At 40.9% G+C, this 8397-nt stretch overlaps 1 non-coding gene across 1 annotated transcript; it reads left to right on the top strand.

Annotated features, from left to right (window-relative positions):
* Positions 1–4664: 4664 nt before the first annotated feature.
* LOC141662633 (small nucleolar RNA R71) lies at positions 4665–4771 on the top strand. Its single transcript, XR_012550739.1, has one exon. It is a non-coding gene; the product is annotated as a small nucleolar RNA R71 (small nucleolar RNA).
* Positions 4772–8397: the final 3626 nt, after the last annotated feature.

The raw sequence follows: 8397 nt of genomic DNA, 5'->3' as shown, positions 1-8397 counted from the left end.
TGACCGTTAACCTTGAATGCTTGGTCCGGATCATTCTCAAAAATTTCCACCGCTCCATGTGGAAACACAGTTTTGACAATAAAAGGTCCAGACCACCTTGATTTCAACTTCCCAGGAAAAAGTCGGAGCCGAGAGTTGAATAAAAGAACTTGTTGCCCTGGCACAAATAACTTAGGATGTAGCTTCCTATCGTGCCACCTCTTCACCTTTTCCTTATACATTTTGTTATTCTCGTACGCTTGAAGTCGAAATTCATCAAGTTCATTAAGCTGAAGCATTCTTTTCTTACCAGCTGCATCTAAATCCAGGTTTAACTTCTTCAATGCCCAGTAGGCCTTATGCTCAAGCTCCGCAGGTAGATGACATCCCTTACCGTACACCAACTGAAACGGTGACATCCCAAGTGGAGTTTTGTATGCTGTTCTGTAAGCCCAAACAGCTTCATCGAGCTTTAAAGACCAATCCTTCCTTGACGGACAAATAACCTTCTCTAGAATGCGCTTTATCTCTCTGTTAGACACTTCCGCTTGACCATTTGTTTGCGGATGATAGGCAGTAGCTACTCGATGGTTCACATTATAACGCTGCATCATAGAAGTGAACTTACGGTTGCAAAAATGCGATCCTTCATCACTTATGATTACCCGAGGTGTTCCAAACCTTGTGAAAATTTGCTTATGAAGAAAATTTAGCACTACCTTTGCATCATTTGTCGGTAAAGCTTTAACTTCGACCCATTTTGAGACATAATCGACTGCCAGCAAGATGTACTGATTATTGCAAGATGAGATAAAAGGCCCCATGAAATCGATTCCCCACACATCAAAGACCTCGACTTTAAACATCACATTTAATGGCATCTCATCCTTTCTTGACAAATTTCCCACTCTTTGGCAATGATCACACCTTAAAACAAACTGATGAACATCCTTGAACAAAGTAGGCCAGAAAAAACCTGCTTGCAGAATACGAGCTGCCGTCTTCTCACCACCATAGTGTCCACCATAAATCGTAGAATGGCAGTCTCGTAATATCCCCTCCGTCTCACAGAACGGGATACATCTCCTGATGATCTGGTCAGCTCCCTGTCTAAACAAATATGGTTCATCCCACATATACCACTTCACCTCATGCAGAAACTTCTTCTTTTGAGCGGATGTCAAATTAAGAGGCATTATATTGCTGACGAGATAGTTTACAATATCTGCAAACCATGGTTCTTCCTCCTGAATTGCAAACAACTGCTCATCCGGAAAAGATTCATTGATTAACGTCCTATCCTGTGAAGTAGAATCGGGATTCTCCAATCTAGAGAGATGGTCAGCTACTTGATTCTCAGTACCTTTTCTATCTTTGATCTCTAACTCAAATTCCTGAAGTAAAAGCACCCAACGAATGAGTCTCGGCTTCGAATCCTTCTTGGAAACTAGATAGCGAATAGCTGCATGATCAGTGAATACTGTTACTTTCGTACCAAGTAGATACGATCGAAATTTCTTAAAACCAAAGACTATAGCCAAAAGCTCCTTCTCAGTAGTGGTGTAGTTCAATTGGGCACCATTTAAAGTCTTACTCACATAGTAGACCACATGGAAGAGGTTTTTCTTGCGCTGTCCCAGAACTGCACCTACCGCATAATCACTCACATCACACATCATCTCAAGCGGTTCTGTCCAATCTGGTGCTGTAGTAACTGGTGCAGTGATCAAACTCTTCTTGAGAGTCTCGAATGCTGCCAAACATTCATCATCAAATTTGAAAGGAACATCTTTCTCAAGCAAATTGCACAACGGCTTAGATATCTTTGAAAAGTCCTTGATGAATCGCCGATAAAAACCCGCATGACCAAGAAAACTACGTATCCCTTTCACAGAATTAGGTGGGGGAAGATTTTCAATGACTCCCACCTTGGCCTTGTCCACCTCTAGACCCTTGCTAGAGACCTTATGCCCAAGGATAATGCTTTCACGCACCATAAAATGACATTTCTCCCAATTGAGCACGAAATTAGTTTACACGCATCTTTTGAGTACGGCGCGCAGATTATTCAAACATTCATCATATGAGTGTCCAAAGACGGAGAAGTCATCCATGAACACTTCGACGTTATTTCCAATCATGTCAGAGAATATAGCCATCATACATCTCTGAAAAGTGGCCGGGGCGCCACATAACCCAAACGAAACTCTGCGAAAAGCAAACGTGCCAAATGGACAAGTGAAGGTAGTCTTTTCCTGATCCTCTGGTGCAATACAAATCTGATTATACCCGGAATAACCATCCAGAAGACAAAAATACTCATGACCCGCCAATCTGTCAAGCATCTGATCAATGAATGGAAGAGGGAAGTGATCCTTCCTTGTGGCTTTGTTCAATTTTCTATAATCCATGCATACTCTCCATCCTGTAACTGTTCGAGTAGGGATGGGCTCATTCTTTTCATTTGCGACCACAGTGATACCTCATTTCTTAGGTACACATTGTACGGGGCTCACCCACGAGCTGTCAAAAATAGGATAAATGATGCCTGCATCCAGCCATTTCAGAATTTCTTTCTTCACCACTTCCTTCATGATGGGATTCAGTCTTCGCTGCTGTTCCACAGTTGGCTTACTACTTTCCTCTAGCAGAATTTTATGCATACAATATGAAGGACTTATCCCCTTGATGTCTGCTATGGTCCATCCTATAGCCGATTTGAATTCTCTCAAAATCCTTAAGAGCTTGTCTTCCTCATTACCTGAAAGGTCAGATGAAATAATAACAGGTAACGTAGATGAATCACCTAAAAAAGCATACCTCAAGTGTTCAGGTAATGGCTTGAGCTCCAAGGTAGGTGCTTCCTCTATTGATGGTTTGAGCTTCCCTTCAGCATTCTTAAGGTCAGAAGTACCGAGAGATTCAAATGGTATGTCCAGCTTTCGCTTCCAGGGAGAAGCGTTCAGATATTGTAATTGCTCGTTGCCATCTTCATCATCGCTGTCAAAATCCCCCACTAAGGCCTTTTCCAATGCATCAGACATTAGCATGCGATCGAGTTCTGAAGTAACCGCAGAATCAATCACATCCAATTTTAAGCACTCCTCATCTTCTGTAGGGAATTTCATTGCCTTGAATACGTTGAAGGTCACATCCTGATCTTGGACCCGCATAGTAAGTTCACCTTTTTGCACATCTATCAAGGTACGGCCAGTAGCCAAGAAAGGCCTTCCCAAGATTATGGGAATCTTCTTATCTTCCTCAAAATCCAGAATGACAAAATCTGCAGGAAAGAAGAGCTTATCCACCTTGACGAGCACATCCTCAACTATGCCCCTTGGGTAAGTAATGGAACGGTCAGCCAATTGTAGCGACATGTATGTGGGTTTTGGATCAGGCAGATCCAGCTTTTTAAAGACCGACAACGGCATCAGATTAATGCTTGCTCCCAAATCACAAAGGCACTTGTCAAAAGTCAGATTGCCAATGGTGCAAGGAATGGTGAAGCTTCCTGGATCTTTCAGTTTTGGTGGTAACTTTTGCTGCAGAACAGCGCTGCATTCTTCCGTGAGAGCAACGGTTTCAAGGTCATCCAGTTTCACCTTCCTTGAAAGAATAGTCTTCATAAACTTCGCATAACTAGGCATTTGTTCCAGAGCCTCAGCGAAAGGTATATAGATGTGAAGTTTCTTGAACACCTCCAGAAACTTCCCGAACTGTCTATCCAGCTTTTGTTGCTGCAATCTCTTAGGAAAAGGTGGTGGAGGATAGAGCTATTTCTCCCCTGTATTAGCCTCAGGCAGAGTGTGTTCAACAGTAGTCTTCCTTTGTTCCGCCGCTTTCTCCTTTTGCTTAGATTCTTCATCTCTAATTTCAGCTTCTACTTCTTTTGCCTTTTCAGCATCAGCCACTTTTCCAGACCTTAAGGTAATAGCCTTGACTTGCTCTTTAGCTTCCTTCCTGCCTGGTACTTCCGTGTCACTGGGAAGAGTGCCAGGTTGACGATTGAGCACTGCATTGGCTAATTGACCGATTTGATTTTCCAAGGTCTTGATAGAAACCGCCTGACTCTTGCACAACAGCTTAAGTTCCTCAAAATCAGCACTAGTAGGTGCAGCTGTACTTCCCTGTTGAGGATATGATTGCCTTGTAGCATACTGCTGTGGTTGCTAGAATCCAGGTGGGTTAAACTGTTTACTCACTCCTTGCTGATATGGTGGCTGAATAGCATTCTGATTATTCCCCCAGCTGAAATTTGGATGATTTCTGTTGTTAGGATGATAGGTCGCTGGCACAGGCTGCTGTTGTCGCTGATAATTATTCACATACTGAACAGATTCGTTGACAAGAGAACACTGATCCATAGCATGAGAACCTGCACAAAGCTCACAAACCATAGCTATTTGATTAACTCCATATGTAGCCAGAGAATCAACCTTCATTGATAGCGCTTGGAGCTGGGCTGCAATAGCGGTGGCTGCATCAACTTCCAGAATACCTGCTACCTTGCCTGACGTCATCCTCTGAGTTGGGTTTTGATGCTCATTTGCATCCATCGTCTCTATAAGATTATACGCCTCAGTATAGCTTTAGCCCATAAGGCGCCTCCAGCTGCTGCATCGAGCATGGGCCGAGATTGGGCCCCCAAACCATTATAGAAACCAGTGATCACCATCCAATCCGGCATTCCATGATGTGGACATTTTCTCAACATTTCCTTGTAGCGTTCCCAAGCCTCGCACATAGATTCTGTAGGTTGCTGCGCAAACTGAGTAAGAGCACTCCTCATAGCAACAGTCTTTGCCATCGGATAAAACTTCACCAGAAACTTTTGCGCAAGATCTTGCCACGTAGTGATGGACCCAGCTGGTTCAGAATGTAACCAGTCTTTAGCCTTGTCCCTCAGTGAGAATGGGAAAAGCCTCAACTTGATAGCCTCATCAGTCACGCCATTATACTTAAAAGTACTGCAGATCTCGATAAAATTCCTTATGTGCATGTTGGGGTCTTCAGTTGCCGCTCCTCCAAAAGAAACAGAATTTTGCACCATCTGAATAGTGCCCGGCTTGATTTCAAAGGTGTTAGCTTGAATAGCCGGATGAAGGATGCTTGACTGAATGTCATCAATTTTAGGCCGAGAAAAATCCATAAGAGCTGGATCAGCTTGAACAATACGATCTCCCATGTTTACTGGTTCTTTCTGCTCAGTTCCTGAATCCGAATCCTCAAAATCTAACTTCTCCGGAATATCAAGAACTTCGTCTGTCTCCTCAGCTGTATCTAAAGTCCTCTTGCGAGCACGAGAACGAGTTTGCATAAACGCTTGCTAAAGTACTTGAAACACAATCGAAAAAAAATAAGTAACTACTACGTCCTAATCACTGAGTCCTAATGACCAATGATGGTAAGTACATAAACTAAACAAATACGCCGAGTCCCCGGCAGCGGCGCCAAAAACTTGTTAGGGCGAAAACACGCGCTAATATTCACGCAAGTATACGCATTCGCAAGTAATATAGAATATTTTCTAGTTCGTTCCCTCAGAGACTCAGACTAAATTATTGTCTAATTAAACTCACTCACCAATGTATGATTACTTCTCAATGTTAAGACACTAACACTTAAAATTGTTGATTAAATATTAACTATAATTAACTACTTAATTAATCACTTAACTAACAATTCAATTTATCAATAATAAAACACTCATGAGATCACAACTTCATTATTACTTCCTTCTATAGCCATTGTTATTACCTTTAGCATGTGACATTGATGATATTAATCAAATAACACGAAACTGATAAAAGCCAACTTTCATTGTACTAATAACATTCTACCAAGCATCCACAATTAAGATAGAAGTTGAATAGTCATCAATTATGTTGAGTTCCTATATGTCTACAGAAATTGACAACACAACGATTTAAGCACAAGTTATTCCTTTTGATTACATAGGGCAAATAAAACTGTTAGAGTTACCCACTAATCATGCACAACATACATGAACCTATGCTAGCATGGCAAGTTCTAAATCTCAAGATCCACCGTCGCTTCACAAGAGATTAACACCCTATCTTATATATTCGCGACGCACATAAGACGAATACGCACAACCAATACTAGATATCATGCAATCATCACACACTAAAGTATTAAACAATTAACTAAAGAATTCCATAATAAATCTGTTGCAACCCCATGATCACGATTAGCCCATAATAGAACTTATCGTCATCATGGGTTCATATGAAATCATGATAAACAAACACAAGAAAATAATAACTAACTAATTATATTAAAACAGAGTACGTCACAAGAGTAAATAAGTTCAAAGCAAGAAAACTAGCATCCAACGTTACAACGAAACAAGAATCACAAGAAGATATGCTTCCTCTTCGTTGCGGTGTGCTAAATCGGTCTTCTTCCTTATCTCCTTCGCTTCTTGCGTAAAAACACAATCTTCTTTAATCCACACTTGTGAAAACGTCTCAAATCTACTTATATAATAGTCCCATAAAACTCAGATTACATAGAAGTGGAAACCAAACAGAAGTAGAAGTCCTAAAATAATTTGTCTTTTTTCCCGACCCTGCGCGGCCGCTCAGCATAGCTGAGCGGGCGCTCAGCTTGTTGCGCGGCCGCTCAGCTATGCTGAGCGGGCGCTCAGACCTCTACTGGAAAAAATCTGATTTTGCTCCGTTTCTTCGCCGTAATCTGCCCGTTTCTTTCCTCTCGCAGTGATGAACACATGCCAAGGCTTATTCTTGATGATTCCTCCCCCGAAATGCAACTAAATCCCTGAAATGCATAAAGACTAGAAAAACGCATCAAATACACAAAATACTTGATTTCAAGACACCAATTTAAGCCATTTAAGACGTTCTAAGTGGTATAAAATGCCACTTATCATGTACCAATCTTTGCATATCCACTAACATCCGATTAGTTATCCTATGATCAGGAAGTGTTTAAATCTAGAGTTATCATCTTCTAGATCTCACTATTATAATCTCATTATAATTCTAGAAGCTTTACTCTAAACTATGGAGCATCTTACTTAAAACACTTTAAATAGATAAAGCCCATAATAAAACCAAAACAAGTCTTTTATTAATTTCAATGAAATCAAATAGGAATACAAAAAAGTTCTTCCTAACTCATCATACATGATTGAATTTAGGACAAACACTTTCAATCTCCCACTTGAACTAAAGCCAATCACTCTGGTATCTAATACCCATCTTCTCTTTATGACGATCAAAGTGAATTTGTGACAATGACTTTGTGAGTGGGTCTGCTACGTTGTTATGTGTGTTAACTCTCTCAATCTTGACATCTCCTCTTCCAATGATTTCCCTAATCAAATGAAAGCGTCGCAAAACATGTTTGGAATTTTTATGAGACCTAGGTTCCTTGGCTTGTGCTATTGCTGTGTTGTTATCACAATACAACACAATAGGCTCCTCAATGCTAGGAACAACTCCCAACTCAGAAACAAATTTCCTCATCCAAACAGCTTCTTTTGCAGCCTCACTTGCAGCTATATATTCTGCTTCCGCTGTAGAGTCAGCCGTTGTAGACTGTTTGGAACTCTTCCAACTAATCGCACCACCATTCAGAGTAAACACGTACCTGACATGGATTTGCTATCATCACTTTCTGATTGAAAACTAGAGTCAGTATAACCCTCTATTTTCAACTCAGATCCACCACCAAAAACAAGAAAAATATCCTTAGTCCTTCGCAAGTACTTAAGGATGTTCTTCACTGCTTTTCAGTTGTCTTCACCTGGATCGGACTGATATTTGCTCGTCATACTAATTGAATAAGCAACATCAGGCCTAGTACATAACATCACGTACATGATTGATCCTATTGCTGAAGCATAAGGAATCTTACTCATACGCTCTCTTTCCTCAGGTGTCTTAGGAGACATCTTTTTGGAAAGGGATACTCCATGGCTCATCTTTATGAGACATCTTTTGGAGTTTTGCATGCTAAACCTTTTAAGCACTTTCTGGATGTATGTACCCTGGGTAAGACCTATCATTCTTCTAGATCTATCTCTATAGATCTTCATACCGAGAATGTAGGATGCTTCTCCCAAGTCCTTCATAATGAAGTTCTTCGATAGCCACACTTTGACTGATTGCAGCATCGGTATATCATTTCCTATAAGAAGTATGTCATCCACATACAATACAAGAAATGTTACCGCGCTCCCACTAACCTTCTTGTAGACACATGGTTCATCTATGTTTTTGATAAAACCAAACTCTTTGATTGTCTCATCAAAACGGATGTTCCATCTACGAGAAGCTTGCCTTAAACCATATATGGTTCACATCAGCTTACACACTAGGTGTTCATTTCCCTAGGAAAGAAAACCCTCTGGCTATGTCATATACACTTCCT

Source organism: Apium graveolens, chromosome 5 (assembly GCF_009905375.1).
Source record: "Apium graveolens cultivar Ventura chromosome 5, ASM990537v1, whole genome shotgun sequence".
NCBI lineage: Eukaryota > Viridiplantae > Streptophyta > Magnoliopsida > Apiales > Apiaceae > Apium > Apium graveolens.
This window is presented reverse-complemented; position numbering and strand designations above follow the sequence as displayed.